The following is a 20,301-nucleotide window of genomic DNA, read 5'->3' on the forward strand; positions in this document are numbered from 1 at the left end:
TCTAGTGTAGATAGTGTGTGAAAGTACCCGGATGACCCCCTAAAAACGGTCAAAAAGTTCAGTGTGGAACGATGGACACTACATGCGCTAAAACGGGCTCCATCTTGACTACAAAGCGGAAAGGGGAGGGACCAGGGACGTCGACCGGCAGCTGATTGGACGAACGTGTCACGTGGGTCTGGCTTCTCCTGGATTTCACAACAGAGCATAATGGCGGCTCGTTCAGAACACAATCTCGTATTTTACGACAATAGTTCACCGAAATGTGTTTTCTGAAAACATTTTAAGCGAGAAATAGGCCATACAGTTGCTGAATCTGTCCGTTTTTGATCGACAAAGGTCAGTTTAATAGACTTTCGTCAGATTTTGAGAGGCGGCGAGCCGAGCCGACCGCTCGTCATTTCCGGTAAGTGTTTTAACATAAGTGTTCCTTTTGAGACAATACTTACCATCGAAAGTGGGCACTACGGCAGTAAGTGGTCAGTGCACATTAGCAGTGGACTGACGGAAGTATGCCGAATGAGACACAGCCCCTGTGTGTTGAGCTCTCTGTTTTATCTACAGAGTGAGACATCTCACTTCTGTTCCATCTTTGTTGGGAGTCGCACATGCGCAGTAAGTACTGCCAGCTAGTCAGCTGCAGAGCATGAGGGCGTGCCACGCTAGCAGCTAGGCGAGCATTATAACGTGTGTTACAAAGTGACCATGTTTGTCTCTGAAGTAAAGGCTGGACTACAATAGAGCTGTTTGGAGCAGTTGGTGAACAGTGTTTTCTGCTGGAGCTGGTAAGTCCCTTCAGGGTGGACTTTGGGCTTTTTCACTTTGGAAGCCTATAACATGCACAACAAAGATATATAACACAATAAAGGAAAGGGGAAAAGCCAAAAAAGCATAATATGAGCACTTTAACAAATTTCAGTAAATAGAGGATATTTATGTGAAGTTTGGACTTTGGACTTTACAATCTCCTCTGTAAAATAGTGATCAATGATGTGTTCAGATTATTTTTCTTTGTTGCATATTGACATTAATTCCCATGCAATCCCAGAAATTGAAAACAAAAATTACAACCTGTAGGCTAAGTATTTTTTTTGAAATAGACACTAGAAATATCACTAGTTGTGGTAAAGTTGTATCGATTTTTCCCGTTTTCTTACTCCAATGTTGTTTTGGGGAGTGATCAATTCGTCCCAATGAGGATTTTGTATTGGAAATCCATTACCGTCATCAAAGTGGGTGTCCTTGAAGCCCTTTAGCCTTCACGTCCAAATAGCAGTGAGAAAGCGCAGCTCCTGCATGCAGAAGTCAATGAGTCATGCCGAAACAGAGCGTGCGTGCTCACCAAACCTTTCCTGGATAAATAGAGGGCTTTTAAGAAAAATCAACTATGCAAGCGATGAATCATACCCAAATTATCCTTCGCTCCCTCCGCCTACACTCGATCATTTTGTGATATAAATAGTCGGACCACAGTTTTCATCAATGTCCATAGATTTCTAAACCACAGGTCAAAGAGAAAACAGTCGAGCTTAGAGGCTTCTGCGACACAGGAAGTGCTGTAACATTATATCTGACAGGCAAGCAGCGGTAATCCACAGCTTCACTCCCATCAATATCTTGACAAACCATTCTTCACGGAATTAAGGATTAAAAAAACAGTACATTTACACATGTACAATTGCTTTGTATAATAAAACATGATGCTGTTTCAGTGTTTTTAATAGTTATTGTATTACATCTGTGAAATGAAGAATGTTAGATACTTGTATATAGTAGGGGTGTAAAAAAATAAATAAAAATCGATACACGAGTATCGCGATATTTTATTTTGCAATACTGTATCGATTTTCAAAAAGGCAATATCGATTTTTTTTTTTCTTTTATGTTAAAGGTCCCATGACATGCTGCTCTTTGGATGCTTTTATTTAGGCCTCAGTGGTCCCCTAATACTGTATCTGAAGTCTCTTTCCCGAAATTCAGCCTTGGTGCAGAATTACAGCCACTAGAGCCAGTCCCACAATAAGCTTTCCTTAGGATGTGCCATTTCTGTGTCTGTAGCTATTGAGGAGGAGAGGGGGTGGGGGTAGGTGGAGGGTGGGGTGTGGCCTTGACCAACTGCCACTTTGCTCGTTTGAAAGCCATGATGTCTCTCTCTTTCTCATTGGTGGGCCAAATTCTCTGGGCAGGCAAAGCAGAGAAAGGGGAGGTAACCTTTCCCCTTATGATGTCATAAAGGGAAGATTCCAGATCGGCCCATCTGAGCTTTCATCTTCGCAAAGGCAGAGCAGGATACCCAGGGCTCGGTTTACACCTATCGCCATTTCTAGCCACTGGGGGACCATAGGCAGGCTGGGGGAACGCATATCAATGTTAAAAAACCTCATAACGTGACATTTTCATGCCATGGGACCTTTAACAAATATTCATGTAAGACAGTGGTTCACGTTTTATGTTGTGTTTAAACCCCCTACCGCTAGATGGCTATGCTGAGACACACCACTAGTGTCCTTGCCTAACAGTGCCTAGCAGTGCCTGACTTTTTGCTAGAAGCTAACAATGTAGCTATAGCTGAACTTTGGCCTACTTTAGCATATACAAATTTGCTCACTAATCCCACAGTCCCAAACTGGCAGTTTGATTTTCTTTGTACTGAATTGTTTACCTAAAGTAAACTTCTTTGACTTTTATGAACATCATGTCTTTTTATTAAATATTATTTTTTCTAAAATTATACTTAAAAAAAAAACTAATATATCGCCTTACGCACAGTATCAAAATATATTGAATCGTGAACAATGTATCGTGATATGTATCGTATTGCCAGATTCTTGCCAATACACAGCCCTAGTATATAGAAAGATTTTCTGCAATAAAGCAGTATAAATTTGGCATCACAACTCTCATGATGAGCAGTACCAAGGTCAAAATCATAAAGGTCCTGACAGCAGATGTGACGTACTTTTCCTGTCATGTAGGGGCGTTTTCACACCTGGCTCATTAGGACCAGTTGTTTTCGAAAGCGTTCCCCCCTGGGGCTGGGCAATCAATATATGAGGCTAGATATCGTCTTCAATTTTGGATATCGTAATAACCTGATATGACACAAGTGTTTTTCCTGGTTTTAAAGGCTGCATTACAGTAGAGCGATGTCATTTTCTGAACACACCAGACTGTTCTGCCTTTACCCACATAGGTATTATATCAACATAAGTGATGATTATTTATCAAAAATAAATATAATTTCTTGGTTCTGGCTCGGAGGATGTTTCCCGAATCGACCGGAGTTTTGAATGGCAAAACAAAGAAAGCGGAAGGTGAGGAACATCCGGCGGAGCGTCTAGCGGGACATTCGGCCGCGGGAAACGGAACAATCCCGTGAATGAAAGGTCGTCGATATAGATTTAAAAAAAAAAAGGCTTTTTTGTCTAACATTCAAATGACCGGCAAATCAAAAATGTATAACTGTGCAGACTGCATGAACAGGTCCACAAACTGATGCAAACACCCAACGGAGGAAGAACTGTATGCACACCCGCTCTACATATCTGTCCCTTTCCTGTTAAGTCCTAGTGTTCTCTTATCTCTTACATTTTAGTCATGTTTTCTATGCGTTAATCCTTTGAGTAATTTCAGGCTTGTGAATAAGAAATAGATTGTATTTGCAAGAAGAAAAATTGTGATTGGACCTAAGTGCCCTTTTCCTTCTTGTAATATATTGTCTACAGTTATGCTACTGTGCATTCATGGACCAGTGTGCTCTCAAATTAGCTCCAGAAACTTGAACGGTTATAGTTCCTCTGGATTATGAATGACCTATGTGGCACGCATAGAGAGAGACGTTGCAGATTAACGGTACACAACCATGACTTCCATACAGGTCCACACTGTCTGCATCTACTGGTTGCGCTTATAAAGGCTCCATAGCTCCAGACAGATGGCAATCTGATCTCAAATAAACACTGCTGTAAATCCATTCAGCCCGGCCAAACAGCCACCAGCGGCACAACAACAGGGCCACTGAACCCCAGCCTCCACGAGTTACAGCGCAAAAATCAAGCCAAGCATCTGCGTCGCACTGGAAGGTAATGGAAAGACGTTTTTTGGGGAGCGACCCAAAACCGCAGGAGGAAGTTGCATGTCGATGTTCTCCCATACGTGAAGACGGCAGGAGCGTTTGCCAGGTGTCAGCACCAATCCACGTGAACGCCGGCCCGCGGAGCGTGGCTCGATGGGTTTCCGCATGAGCCGCCGCAGCCCCCACCGAACCCGCCGCGTGAAAGCGATTCGACACGCCAGCAGGTACGGTAGGAGGGCATGGGCGCGGTCTCACGCGAGCTGCTGACTGTGTGGCTGGGACCATGTGTATGTGCGTCTCTGTATCGCAAACACCTGTTCTCCATTGAACCCCACCACCCGGTATTTACTCTTTACAGGCACGGTTCTTCATTACAAACACATGCACTGCAGAGGGGGAAGGCGCGGGTGTGTGTGTGTGTGTGTGTGTGTGTGTGTGTGTGCGTGTGTGTGTGTGTGTGTGTGTGTGTGTGTGTGTGTGTGTGTGTGTGTGCTTGCGTGCGTGGCTTTCAAAGTCCACAAAATTAAGACAGATGGAGATGTTACAGGAACTGTCTTCTGTCTCCGTACAGCTAATAGCAACAGGTTTCCTCTATTGCTGGAGACAGCCGGGCCATAACCTTAACATGTGTTAGAGTAAGATGGACAGACGGTGAGTATAATATGGTCGTAAAATATGGCAGATAGCTTATACTGTATTTGTCCTATTTATTCCAGCTATTCCCAGCTCTGGCACCTCTGCTGCTCTGTCCACCAGGTTAACATATGGCTTCATAAAGCTGCTGCTGTATGGAAGGCAGAAATAATAAAAAATAAAAATAAAATAAAATACACGCACCTAAGTCTTCAACAAAGCCAGAGAAAACACTGCAATCTTATAATGATACCATCACGATATTGGTCTAACTATGAATACAAAATGCCCCGTGAAAAGGTTAAGCGCAGGTTTTCTCTCTCTATTCACTGCTAGTCCAAACTGTTAGAAAACAGCACAATTGTGTGCAGCACAAGTTTTACAGTCTGTAAATTGATTTCCTCACACTGCTGTCCGCCATCCCGTCGAAAACCTCTTCCTCTTCGGCGAGTTAACTTAATGTTCAAGTTTCCCCTCATTCGTGTGTTGAGCGCCCCCTCGAGGAGCCATAAAGCAGCGACGCTGGGAGCAGGGAAATCTATTTGTCATGGTGCTGTCTGTTGTCCCTCTCCCCTCTCCCTAGTTTTTTGTCTCGTCTGTCCTGTGCTGAGTGGGTGTGGCGCTCCTGGCTCTCTCTCCCTCCTCGTCAGGACACCTGTGGCTTCCTCCTCACCTGAATCACATCCAGCAATCACCACTCCTGTCTTAAAGCCCGGCCTTCCAACCAGTCTCTGCCAGATCGTCCGTTCACCCAAGTGGTAACACTCGCTACGGCCAGCCTCAGTGGTTTCGAAAGACTGCTTTTTGTTGTATTCCTGTTGCAAGCCTTGTTTTGGCTTTTTGTGTTTTCTGTTGTGTCCAGATTCCTACTACAGCCCTGGAAGCCCAGTCTGCCTGCCTGAGCCAACTTGTTTATTTTTTTTATTGAACCTGCTTCTCACCTGTCTGCCTGCTCTCAGCCCCAGAGGATATCCAGCACCTGCATTACTCCGTTTGTTCAATAAACCTCAATACCTGTTCCGACCTTTTTCTGTGTCTGCTCTTGAATCCGGACAGCCCAGCCTAACATATTTAGAGCGCCTTATTTTATTAATTCAAATATGATATTTGGTGCCAGCGTATTGATTCTCGTATCGCCCGCATTTTGTCCTAAAGAACACAACAGGCGACAGGATATTTTAATTGGGCATCTATTATATAAACTTATATAATGTATAATGATGTTACTTATTTAAAAGGTTTGTCTTAGCGGTGTGTCCCCTTTAAACAAACTATTTGGAATTGCAAAACGGAATGAAAAAGGTACGTTTATTACCAAAATTGTCAGTTGTAAATATCAAATTTGCAGACCGTGGTTCAACTTTGACCTATAGTACCTGCCGTAGTTGTGCAAGAACGAGCAATGAGAGATTATTATTTATATTTTAGGTGCGCCCACATTCAATTTAACTTTAAATCAAGTGGTTTTGATAATCATGCTAACCATTTTTTTTGTAACCTATATGCTCCTCTGAACGGGCTTCTTGCCACTTTCCAAGTTGTCACCAATTAGTCTGGAGAGTACAATATTATCATAATGAATAGAAATGATGGTCAAACCTGCAAAAATGAAATATAAGCTAGATCTCTGAAGCAAGGAATGTTGGAATTATTTTTTTTTTTTAATACATTGTACAAATGAACCAAGGCCACTTTGGCTCTGAACAGGAGTCATGTTCAGACAAGCGTTACGTTGAAAACAAACAAGGGCAGAATGAGTGAAGTCTGGAACAGGACATTGTGGATGTTGGCACTGGGACGCCTGAATCATGCACGTGTACGAACATACAGTATATAGGTGCTCACACACTTGCGCACAAATACATGGAAATCTGTATGCCGTTTGGACGCAGACGCTTCTACATATACAATGACGAAAGGGGATCGAGGATCTAATTTTACATCAGCTGGAGCCAAGCAGAGGCGAGCCGTCCTGCAGCAGGTGTGTGAGGAGACGCTCAGTGTTTGTTTATCCTCTCACCACCCCGTCTATAGTGCTGACCTTTTCTCTAAAACAAGCCCTGAATACCCTTACATAAACTCTGTCTAACCCTATCTTTAGTGCCGTTAAAGTTTATGAGTTTACATTTGTGTATTTATTTTTTGGGCTGCATGGCTTACCTGCGTAGAGGTTTTGAAATCCCATGCCAAGGACTTAGACAGGCAGAGCCCACTTATATGGTCGTGTTTTGTGCAAAGAAGAGGTACAATGTTACAGATCACACCTTTAGAGGATTGCTTCCATTCTCATATATGTGCATCAAGTACAGAGCTAGAGCTTAGCTTAGCATAATAGCTGGAAGCAGGGCGAAACAGCTAGCGTCTATCCGCAGTTAAACAATAGAGAGGCGAAGTCCCGCCCCCTGCGGTGGACAGCCATGGGACCATAACTCGGAAAACATATGGACGGTAGTGAATGGGCAAAGACAAATAATTTGTTTGATCCCGTTTGAATTGAGCAATGAATTACACACATGATTTTCATCAGTTTAATAGATAATTTCGCAAGTCAAGAAAGTCTCAGTTTACAGTTAAACTGTGGAAGTATAAGAAGTACGCAATTAGAAAGACTACACACTACAAAGTCGCATGGATGACGTCTCGCTGAAGCTACGATGTCTGTGTGTATCGTACCGGGGACGTAACGTTACTCAAATGAGCAGCGTTATAAGATAACGTTACATGTGTTGTGGAACAGAGCTAAGCTAGCTAGCTAGCGAGCAAGTTGAGCATCAAGCTAGGTGACGTAAATTGTGTGAGACGAGAGATGTAGTTTACCGAGCGGTTTCACACTAAACTACGTGATCACATGACAAACCTACGGCTAACTGAGACTTGTAATCCATGGCTCAATTCAAACAGGATCAAAAGATTATTTGCCTCTCCCCGTTCACTACCGTTCGTATTTTTTAGAAAGATAGGTCCCATGGACTGGAAGTAGAAGGGCGTGACTTTGCTACCTGGCTCTCACCTCCCGTTAGCATCCATTGACTGCCATTCATTTTGACAGGGAAAAACTTTACATCTGATGTGTTTAAAGACTATTTGTCCATTGTTTATTTCTAAAGAAACATGACAATGTATAAAAGGCTCCATTACCTTGTACCTCACGTTATGGCTCCGTAGCAGACGTTTTTGTAAAAATAGGCTAACGGTTGTGTCATAACCACGCGACTTATTGTTGCATAGTAGAGGAATTACCGTATGGTACAGGAGAAGCTCGCAGACAGTTTCGACTTACATTAGCGGTTTAAGTTTAATTACTAATGTTAACTAGCATTTTAGTTAGCTATAATTAGCCTGTGCCTATGTTATCTCCTTACATATACCTACGCTCCCCGTCTCTGCAAGATTGGGAATGATTGAGATTTCTGTTGGCACAGCTACCAGAAGACTTCCAACTTTCAGACAGGTTGCTCACGTCACATCTATGTCTTCAAGCTCAGTTGGAGGCTGCGCAGTAACGCTCACCGGAAAAGTGCTTCTAATATCCTTCACAGGTCTCCATCCAGAGCAACGGGATCTGGATTTTATATATTGTCTATGGTATATTCACACGTGTAAAAAAACAGATTAAAAAATGAGATATTATTTCGCTTTAGAGGTGCTGGTAGGCAGATATTGTTTCCTGGACAGTGATAGACTAGCTGCTTCCTTTTTATGCTTTGCTATGCTAAGCTAACTAGCTGCTGAAAGTAAGAAACGTTTTATTTAGATGACGTTTCGTCCCTCAGGCCTTCTTCAAAATCAACAATGTAGCCTCTACCAGATATGGATTTGCCCCAAATGACCGACTATTCCTTTAAAGGGATAGCTTTCTAGCAGAGAGTTAAATGAGGATATTAATACGACTTTTACATCTGTGCATCAAGTACAGAGCTAAAGCTGGTAGGAGATTTGTTTTTCGATTAGCATAACGACTGGACGCTGCGCGAAGTAGCTAGCCTGGCTCTGTATCTCCGCACCGCCAAAGCTAATTAGCATGCTGTGTCTCACTGTTCAATGCATACAGAAATGTAAAAAGAAAACGACAATATGTGGTTTTCATTAAACCAATAAGACACAATATGTCAATGAGTGAGCTTTAGCTGTGTTGCTATTCAAATTCTTTAGCTTCAGAAAGAGCCAGGCTACCTGGACCTGCTTACATTATCCCTGGTTCACAGTCTTTATGCCAAGCTAAGCTAAATGCCTCCTGGCTCTAGCTCTATACTTAAAGGGACACTTCACCGATTTAGCATTAAGCTTTGTATCAGTAGAAACCCGGTAGTACTTTTGAATGACCGTGCTTCCCTCCCTCACGTCCCCCTGAGAGGGGAGATCTCTGTATTGTGGGTCTAGAAAAATTCTTTTGCCCAGAGGCAAAAGACTACAGCCAGTATTAGGAGCCACTTCCGCATAGCCCATAAGGAGTCGGACTGTCGGCTTTTTCCGGAGATTGCCGAGGAAAAAACGAGTGTCAGCCATCTTGAATCCTCGCTTAGCTTCTCAGCAGGAGCAGAAACTGTTCATCCCGAAGGAAATGTTAGAAAAACAATTATGTGCATTCAAACTACCGCACACGTTTACCACCGGGATACATTGGTACAGATCGGAGAATATGCAGGACACTTTATTACAGACGCAATACTCGACACACTACGCGAGCTTCGCCTGCATGGAGACCAGTGGTGGTGCTCGATGCCTCTGGCCGGTAAAGAGACCTCATCAGCGGGGAGCGTTGAACGAGTGTGCCGGTGGAAAGCTAACGCTAGCCGGCCACCTTTTCCACCAATCCTGCTTGCAAGTGTCCGCTCATTATTAAACAAACTGGACTACATCCAACTTCAACGAAACTCCCAACGTGAGTTGAGAGACTGTGTTTTTTTTTTTGGAAATATTGCTGTCTAGCCTGCTGCTCTGTCACCGGGTAAGACTAGCTAGTGGAGGTGGGCTGTGTTACCACGGACTGCCTGTTGCAGAAATGGGGTGATTTGTATCCAACTAACTGCTAACTGCTGGTGGAGTTTGCGACTGTAAAATGCCGACCATTCTACATCCCACGCAAATTTACGGCTGTGTTTATACTCTATGTTTATACCACAGCCCACCAAGAGCTAATGCTAGTAGCTATGTGTTAGCCTTCTTTTATGGCTTGGTTGAATTCTAATGTAGAATGCGGTCTGTTATTTCTTAATAACAGACTGCTGCTAAGGATAACACACCGTTGCCATGCATAGCAGAGCGTTGCCATGGACACAGTTCTGTTCACTCTGGAGCTATCAATCAATCCGCTGAAAGAAGTCCGGATAATGTATCAGCTGTGGCAAAAAAAGTATATATTTTAAATGTGTAACACCACTTGAAACGTTTTTTCGTGTATATGGTTGAAATGACAATAAAACACACTTGTTGAGTTGATCGCCTCACTGTCTTGTCTGTAAAGGTAGGCGTGGCTTGGGAGTAGACGCTAAAGCAGCAAAGCAAGTGCATTCTGGGATTTGGTGTCTTTCATCCACATGAGCCAAAAACACATTTTCTGGCTTTTCTTGGCCTAGATGCCACCAATTTCTAAAACAATTTCACATTTCTACTACATAAGTGACGCAATTTAAATATATATTCATCTTTCCAATGGTGAAATATTCCTTTAAGGCACTGACATTGGAGTGGTATCTATCTTCCTATCTAAATCTTGGCAAGAAAGTGAATACGCAGTTTTCTATTGCAATAATGGCAATGAAGTATTTTAAACCAGTAAATACGTGCGCTGCTAACACTTTAACAACCTCCTCAGTGTGGTTTCAGTGGAGGGTTTTAGTGCCCTATGATGGTGGCAATGCTGTTTCAGGGGCTTTAACACCCTAACAAGAACAAAATCCAAAACCCTGAACACTCTTGCCCTTACACCCGACACTGCGCTTCTATTCGAAGTGTACACAGGGTACAGTTTGTAAGAAAACCAAAAAGCTGGCCAAGACTCAAGACCTACGCAATCTAAATATACCTCTCTAGTAAAATGGAGACAAATTGTATACATTAACCTAAAAATGGAAACAAATTGTGTGCTTTTCTCCCCCCCCCCAAAAAAAAAACTCGAGACAAATTGAGTGAAGGCAGAGCAGAGCAACTTTTACTGCTTTATTTCTCTAAAACATATGGAGAGTGCCATTAATGCGAGACCGCATCATGAAAATGGATGGAATAGAAAAGGGTTTCTATGCCCACTTGCCTGTGTCTGTATTACGAGACCAGACAGAGGGTATTTCAAATAAATACAGGATGCCACAGAAATGTACACTTCCCTCTAGAGGACCACGGGCCAGGCCTGGATCTGCACACCTAAACACTATATTCATTATGCCCTGGCCTCATAAAGTGATTACATTAGAGCTTGATGATTGGGACGAATTTGCTGCCAGGGATAACTTTCCAAATAGAAATGGTTTCGGCTTAATGGATTGCTCGTTCTCTCTTTCTATTTTATCACTCTCAGACACCCAATTTCGTTGTCAGTGTTGCTTTTTTTTTTTTTTACCAAAACGCTCACTTTCTGTCACGCTGTCTGTCTCCATTAACAAAGTGCCAAGGTGCAGCGGCAAGCTAGCAAGCGCAATGACGTTAGCCCAGGTGACGCATGGAAGGCCAAATAATGCAGGTCGGAGGAAAAATCGCCCCGTGGATGTGCTTATGATGTTAGTTCTTGTTAATCTGCGACGCTTGCAGCGTTCCAACAGTTATTTTGTGATGAAGTGTGGTAATTTACCTTTTTGGTGTAGCCGCTTTCCATCAGCGTGCCCCGTCTACTTGTGTTTAACTAGCAGTAAATATAAGGTGGAGGGAGCGCAGTGAGTAAAAGTTGCACTCAAGTCACACTGTATCATTTTTGACTGCATGTGCAATGGAACATACTTCTGTACTGTTTCACCTTCATATTTGCTGACACAGGTTAATGAGTGCCTCTCATTTTACTGTATTCTTCCAAGGATATACAGTGGCACTCATAAGTTTTTGAACGCATGCTAAAGTTGACTAAAAAGAGGAATACAAAAAAAATCATCTTTTGGAAATTGATCTTAATGCCTTAATTTAAAAAATTAGGAAAAATTCAACCTTTAAGGACACCAATTTTTTTTGTGAATGAATAATGCAGCGTACATAAATAAATGTTCTTCCTTAAAATACACGGGGCATAAGTATACACTCCACTATGTTAAATTCCCTTAGAGGCAGGCAGATTTTTATTTTTAAAAAGGCCAGTTATTTCATGGATCCAGGATACTATGCATTCTGATAAATTTCCCTTGGCCTTTGGAATTAAAACAGTCCCACATCATCACATACCCTTCACCATACCTACAGATTGGCATGGGGTACTTTCCATAAAATCATATCTCAATACAAATCAAACCAGCTATTAGGCTAACTGAAATAAAACCATGCCAATCTCTAGGTATGGTGAAGGGTATGTGTGATGATGTGGGGCTGTTTTAATTCCAAAGGCCAAGGGAAATGTATGAGTGCCACTGTAGTCTCGTTTGATTTCTTAAGGCTCTTCTAAAAATGACCGTCCAGATATGAATACCAGACAATTAAATTACAAAGTATCAGGGACACATTCTAAACAAGCCACATGTGTCAGTTTACCACTTGTTGGTGTGGATGAAAAAAATTAAATAAAAAAGGACAAATCTCATATGGTTAAGTTTAATGCACGATAATCTGTCCCCCAGTGTTTTTCCAAATCTACCAAAAGAACGTTTTCTCTTTTACAGCTGAATCACACAACAGACTTAATTACTCACAATTTCAAAACTCTTTCTAGTTGGATTTAACCCCCTACTCTGCATGCACACGCACACACACACACACACACACAGAGACAGACACACACGCAGACACACAGACAGACATACAGACACACACACAGCTGTCTAACTGTCAGCCATGCAGACTATAAAGAGCTTGTTGTGTGGAGGTTTGTGATGGAGACGGGTGGGGGGGTGGGGTTGTGGCCTGATGCTCGCTGTGACAGCTCCTTTGTTTCTTGCTTAAACCACGTCCATCTCAAGATAAGGACGGATAAAGACGAGTGGGTGAAAAGACTGAAAAGATTAGACTCAGTACAATTTGGGTGTGGGATAATATGTTATATTAGTTCCAGTCTTAAAAAATGCATCACACAACTATAACTTTGCTACAGATTATGTAACACGATATAATAGAGCTGCAACGATTAATCGATTAGCTGTCAACCATTCAATTGATCGCCAACTATTTTGATAATGGGTTTATCGGTTTGAGTCACGTTTCATGAAAGAAAGAAAAGAAAAAAAAAAATGAATTCTCTGATTCCAGCTTTGTGACTGTGAACATGTTCTAGTTTCTTCTCTCCTCTGTGACAGGATTGTTGAGTTGTGGACAAAACGAGACATTTGAGGACGTCATCTTGGGTTTCGGGGAAACACCGATTTTTTTGGTTTTTTTAAACCATTTTTTTTTTATACATTTTATAGACAAAATCGATTAATCGAGAAAATCGACAGATTTATCAACAATGGAAATAATCGTTAGTTGCGGCCGTATAATAAATATATATCCGTTTCTTTAAAACTCTACGACACATTTTGACCCAAACAGGATGGTGATGCTCAACACAAGGGCCACGTTCTGCGACTTTCGATAAGGTGTCGGAGGGGGGAGGGGGGGGGGCTTTGTGTTGTCATGACAACCATTCATCTTGTCTCGCGGGCACGGAGCTTGAATACGAGGGGCAGAGTGAATGCTGTGCAGCTGGGGTGCAGCTGAATGATGGTGCCACATCGCAGCAGGGATAGAAGGCCTCCTTTGTTTACCACAGGTGTCTGCCTGCTAACAAGATGTATGTATGCCCACACATACATACATACATACATACATGCATGGTAATATGCATGTGCACACACACACACACACACACACAAGGTCACACAAAGCCTCCCACATACGTCCTGCTAGAGATCCTGTTCAAATACAGAGTGCCAAAGTTATGACTCTGCTGTCAGCCCAGGGAGGAATACATTAAAATGGAAGTGGGAGAAGCAGATATTTAAGAAATGGCATGTTTTTGTTTTTTTAACTTGATACTGTCCTGGATATGGAAGCGGCTTTTTGTCACATTTGTGCCAAGTTTTAAAGTGCTCGTATTATGCTTTTTGGGCTTTTTTTCCCCCCTTTCCTTTATTGTGTCATATATCTTTTTTGTGCATGTTATAGGTTTACAAAGTGTAAAAGCCCAAAGTCCCCCCCCAAAGGGACTTACCATCTCCAACAGAAAACACTGTTCACAAACTGCTCCAAACAGCTCTACTGTAGTCCAGCCTTTACTTCAGAGACAAACGTGCTCACTTTGTAACACACGTTATAATGCTCGCCTAGCTGCCTCATACTCTGCTTCTGACTGGCTAGTAGTCCTTACCTAGCTACTGCTCATGTGCGACTCCCAACAAAGATGGAACAGAAGTGAGATGCCTCACTCTGTAGCTAAAACAGAGAGCTCAACACACAGGGTGAAAAGAGGAGCTGCAGCAATGTGCAGTACAACAAATACATGGTGTTTTCTGAAAATTAAACCATGTAAACCTATTCTGATATAAACTCTAAATACAATGATGGACCTGAAAATGTGCATAATATGAGCACTTTAAGCCTTGAAAGAAGATAAGTTAGTTCAATCAAAAGATTAAAAACAGGGAGGGGGGAAAGTAGGGCAAAGAAGATGCTGATTCGACCATCCCGGGGGTTCTAGAAAATAACTAACAATGTTTGCTGAAAAAACTTTTTTGGCTTTCGCTGTTTTTGCTCTACGGTCCCTGAAATCGAGCGTCGTTTTGCGGTTTCTCTCTCGAGGCTGCGTGCCAGACCTGTCGCCACCCGCGGCCTTCAATGGCTTCTTTCATAGTCCCAGTGAGCTGAGCGGGGAGGCTTCTCTGTCCAATTTGACTCCTCTCTGATACACCCCGACTTTTAAAATACACCACATAAGATATAGTACCACCTGTAGAAATAAAAGAAATAAAAAAAGACGACCAAGGTTAAGCTTCAAAAACTCCTCTTCCCCTGCCTACACACACCTTTACCGTTTCATCTAATATCTCACGTTATAATAAAACTATACAAATTTGCAGGCGCGCGCGCACACACACACACACACACACACACACACACACACACACACACACACACACACACACACACACACACACACATACACACACACACACACACCCTGCACCCTTCTCCCCCCTCAGACCTTCCTCCCTCCCCTCCGTTTGTCCACCTCCTTTTGGCTCTTCTCCTTTTCCTCCCTTCTTCTGTTGCCATTCTTGCCTATTTGTCCATGCTGTGTATTTCTTCGTTACTATCCATTCTGTGTTATTTATTTATTCCCTTCCTTCCTTCTTTTTTCTTTTCTCTTGCTCTGTCTTTGTTTTATTTTTTTTTCTTTCTTTCCCTTTTTTTCTTTTCTTTTTATTTCTCCATGTTTTATTCTTCCTTTCCATTCCATTCCACTATTTCTCCTGTTATCCCTTCTTTCAATTGTATTTTCATATTTTGGTCTTTGTCTTTGCTTTCTTTTCTTCTCCACATTTTTCTCTTCCATTTGTTATCCTTCCTCTTCCTTTTCTCCCCCCCCCATTCTCTCTTTCTCTCTTTTTTTTTTTTTTTCTTTTTTTTTCTTTTCTCTCTCCTTTTCCTTTTCTTCTCTTTTTCTCTTTCCTCCCATAATATTGGAGTTAATATATGTGTTGTCTTCCGATCAATTGAAAAAAACTTTTTTTCAGTTTGTTTTTTTTGCTTTTTCCAACGTTTTAAATTGTTAAATTTTTCTTCTACGCATTTTCCGTGCTTATTTCTACGTCCCATATTTTCTGATATAAAACAAAAATGAATGAAAACGGGTCAATTTGACCCAAAGTCAAAAAAAGGCATATGGGCGCGCGCTCTACCAGGTGTGCTACCCAGGCACCCAGTCCCATTCTGAAAAGTACACTTGCACTCAGTTTTTTCGGTGGCAGTTCTGAAAGTTCACTCTCTTTCTTCTCATGCCCGGCTGGATACTTTTTTTTTTTTTTAGCAAATGCAGACAGTGTGCTTGTTCCGGAAACGTCTTTCCATATAACTTTTTTTTGCGGGGGATTTGGAATCTATAGCTAGTCTACGGAAACTCAAGATCGCTAATGAGGTTCGGCGCCAGGGGGGCACAGGCATGACGTACGTACGGGCTGTGACGCCCATTTTAGCTGACTGAAATGTTACGTATATAGCCTACATGGAGAATGAAAGAAGGACTTTAGGCCTACGTCAATGATAAATGAAAACTAAAATGTTTAAAAATAACTAGCCTTAGTTTACCTTGATTGACAGCTTAATAACAGTGGCTTTCCTGAGTACTGACTAGGCCTGCACGATTCGGGGGAAAAATATGAATCACCATTTTTTATTTATTTTTTTGCTTAGAATTGATATCACGATTCTCTGCCACAATTTTGTGTAATGTTTGTAATTTATTTTTTTTTGGCACCTTTTGCCATCATCACCACAAGCCCATAAACACAGAAGCTTCAATGAAGAAAGAAAATAAGGCCATTTAAGTACAGTTGGGCCACCCCTTGGGCCGGGTGGGGCCGATATTTCCCGCCACTGTCCTCGGGCCGGGCCCTTGACCGAGCATTTGTGTTGTTTTTTTTAATCATTACTTTATTAGCCTAATCGGGTGGGATGAAAGCTATGCCATAATCATGCGCAGCGTCTCCTCCCCTCGCACGCATCACACCGGGCCTGCTGCGCTGCATCGTGTAGCTTATAAGTGCAACTTGGAGCTTGAAGATGTAAAAAAAAAGAAAAGCAGGAGAATTAACTTTGAGCAAGTTTGGAGGAAAGTCGGTATAGATGGATGGAGGTATGGATCCATTTGAAACAAGTCGTGGGCAGCGACAACGTGTGTGTCGGCTTTGTCGAGTGCATTAAAAGGTCCCATGGCATGAAAATTTCACTTTATGAGGTTTTTTAACATTAATATGAGTTCCCCCAGCCTGCCTATAGTCATTCAGTGGCTAGAAATGGTGATAGGTGTAAACCGAGCCCTGGGTATCCCGCTCTGCCTTTGAGAAAATGAAAGCTCAGATGGGCCGATCTGGAATCTTCCCTTTATGATGTCATAAGGGGAAAGGTTACCTCCCCTTTCTCTGCTTTGCCCGCCCAGAGAATTTGGCCCACCCATGAGAGAGAGAGAGACATCATGGCTTGCAAACAAGCAAAGTGGCAGTTGGTCAAGACCACACCCCCACCCTCCACCTTGCCCCCCCCTCTCTCATCTTCAATAGCATTTTAAGCTAAGGAACTAAGGAAAGCTCATTGTGGGACTGGCTCTAGTGGCTGTAATTCTGCACCAAGGCTGAATTTCGGGAAAGAGACTTCAGATACAGTATTAGGGGACCACTGAGGCCTATATAAAAGCATCCAAAAAGCAGCATGTCATCGGACCTTTAAGTGTGGCACGCTGCTCGCCTATGACAGCAGAGAAAAAACGGGGACTTCGACGATGAAGCAAGCTCGCCGCGGCAGAAAAGATGACAGTCAGCCTTCAACGTCCTCTTTCGTTACTATGTGTTTGTCTTTTACTGGTTTTTAAGGCTGCATCACAGTAGAGTGATGTACTTTTCTGAACTCAGACTGTTCTAGCTGTTCTATTATTTGCCTTTTCCCCACTTAGACATTATGTCCACATTACTGATGATTATTTATCTAAAATCTCAGTGTGAAGATATTTTGTTAAAAGCACCAATTTTCAACCCTAGAATATCGTCACAATATCGATATCGAGGTATTTGGTCAAGAGTATCGTGATATCTGATTCACTCCATATCGCCCAGCCCTAATTGTCGGGTTTAAATCGGGCTCATAATTAGGCTACAGTTAACGTGTCGAGCCGGGCCGGGCTCGGATACGACGTGCACGGGCTTGGCTCGGGTTTTGATTATTTTTTTTGGGCCCGATCTAAGCTTTACACAGCGTCTGCGTGCCCTGTCCCAGAGACGTGTCCATCTCCGGAGCCGCAGCTTGCAGACTCCTGATCTCAACTAAATAGACCGCATTCACTTAGGTAGCTGCGCTGTCCCCTGGTTTTTTTTACCCCAAACATACGTGTCACCTCCTGTCTTTTCCTCTCCGCCCATATCCATCCCTTCCTCCTTCCTTTTACATACTGCGAACAGGGCTCTAAGTGTTCAGGGTCCGAGGCCACAACCCCGCTGCTGTTGCTGGGGGAGGTCTGCTAGGAACAGTACCAGCTGATACCTATACATCTCTGCCTGCCTGGCCAGGCCAGGAAGAGTCACAGACCATTTAACTTGGGTATTAATGACCTACAGGGCGACACGTAAAAACTACAGTATATGGAGCTACGAGAGTATATACAGACAGAGGCTTGGGCTTGGGGGTGGGGAGTAAGAGTGCAGAGAGCGAGGTGCCAAGGCCAAGAGAAATGAGGTGTGGGAAGGCGAGGTAGAGAGAAAAACAAAGAGTAGATAAAGATTGAGTGATGTGAAAAGGCACGCGCTGTACAGTATCACGAGCCGAGGGAAATAAACAAACGTCAAGAAAGTACGCTCAGCGGGGAATCTGGGCTGCAGATGGCCACATGGAAGCATGATGGGGGAAAAAAATATAAATATGTCATGGCACAATAATTCCACTGGTTTTTTATTTAGCAAAACAGATAACCCAGAATGAGACATCACAGGGTCTGCTCAGTCCAACAACCCGGCGTCATGCTCAAATCCAAGTTGAAACTTAAAGCTACATTGTGTAGGAATTCCTCCCATCTAGCGTTGAGATCGTATATCGCAATCAACTCTCTCTCGCCACGCAGTATTGCAGCTACGGTAGCCTTCACGCTTCAAAAAACAAAAAGGTGTACAAAAGGCCGTCTATCAGCCGTCGTCGTTGGGAGTTCATGCGTTCTCTTAACACATCCATGAGTTCATGTCGGAGAGTGGCGCGGACGCCGCGAAGGAGAAAGAAAAGGAGACTGCAGCGGTCCGGGGGAGGATTAACTAGTTGGGATTTGGTGTGCGCGTCCAAAAGCAGCTCCAATGTTCACTCTTTTTTTCTGATGACGCCGGTCTTTTGCTCTTTTCAATATCCGTTTTCTTTGTCGGGGCGAAGAAGAAGACTCCTGTTCCTGAAATTTGGATTTTGAATACATGTTGCCCTCCATGTTTCTTTCTTCAAACTTGCCGGGAGGCTACGATACCCATTAGCAGCAGCTGTGAGTCCAAAACGCGAAAGGCGGAGCAGTATAGCCTGTGTGTCCCTTACCGGCTAACGTATTTCAAGATGGCGCATGAATATGGAGCGTCTACCCCATTGACATATATAAAAGGTCTACCCCAGTTCATGCAAGCGCAAATGTAAAATTCCAAGCTAAACTTGGAATTGATGGTGGTGGTCAATATTCATGAAAAAGGACTAGTTTGTGAAGGGCAATACAGATTTTGATAACGAACAACTACAAACTGGGGGCTTTAACAATATTTCAATTATTATACGTAGCAATTCTCCACATGTATCATACAGGCAGAATATATCACTGTGCCTGTATCTGATATTATTGCTGTAAGGTTGTCCAGGCAAGGAGCATAGACAGTATAAGGGGTGACTCCATGAGGTCACTGCTCTGGCCAAGAAAGGACACATTGGAATTTTTTTTTCTTTTTTTTTTACATTTTGGACAGATATAACATTTCAATAAATGCGCTTTTTAGAGGTGCTGGAAGACAGGTTGTGTTACCTTCTGAAAGAGCGAGGGTAGCTGTTTTCTCTGTCTTCAGTCTTTATGCTAGGCTAAGCTAAGCTACTGGCTGTATAACTTCATATTTAGTGTAGACTCTACACTAGTGTAACGTTAGTCTCTGACTGTCTGTTTAGCTGGTGTTCAGTGTTAATATAAGACTTACCAATCTTCTGCCAGCTCACAACGTGTAGCTACGCCTGTTTACCCGGTCCATGTTAGCAGTTAGCACTAGCCAAACATTCGCGTGGCTGGGATCTGATGTCATGTGCGACGGCCGACGAATGCTGCATTCAGGTGCTCCTCGGAAGAAGTCCGAAATGTGATAGTCTACTTCAGAAGTGGTTCGAACTTTGGTGTTCATTAACTTTTAAGAAGCAATAAAGATTTTTTTTTTTTTATCGTTTTAGAGCGTTTAAACAACATATTGACAGCTGTTTATTGCATTACAGTATGGAACTATTTCCCTGTGTCAATTCCGAATGACACATGGGGCTTAACTAGGGCTAACCAGATTTGTGACGGGGCTATACGAACCCAGGTGTAGCGCCGTGATTGGTGTAGAGACATGAGTGTTGTAGCTATTTGATCTTGATATTTAACTCTGTACTTTTTGATTAAAACACTACAAAATGTTTAGGTCACTACCTGCTGCCAACAGTGTAACACAGGGTAGGCTACTACTAACCGTTACTAACGGTTAACTAGGCTCACTGTATTCCGGGGGTCAGCCCTATGTTCC

The 20,301-nt window shown here is 42.8% G+C and overlaps 1 long non-coding RNA gene across 1 annotated transcript in view; it reads right to left on the minus strand.

The window, feature by feature from the left end:
- LOC120550962 overlaps positions 1-19,826 on the minus strand; it is a 31,703-nt gene extending 11,877 nt beyond the window's left edge. Inside the window, exon 1 of the long non-coding RNA XR_005637809.1 lies at positions 19,726-19,826. This is a non-coding gene — a long non-coding RNA (uncharacterized LOC120550962). The remainder of the gene's footprint in view (positions 1-19,725) is intronic.
- Between the last annotated feature and the right edge of the window lie 475 nt (positions 19,827-20,301).

This window comes from Perca fluviatilis, chromosome 21 (assembly GCF_010015445.1).
Source record: "Perca fluviatilis chromosome 21, GENO_Pfluv_1.0, whole genome shotgun sequence".
Classification (NCBI taxonomy): Eukaryota; Metazoa; Chordata; class Actinopteri; order Perciformes; family Percidae; genus Perca; species Perca fluviatilis.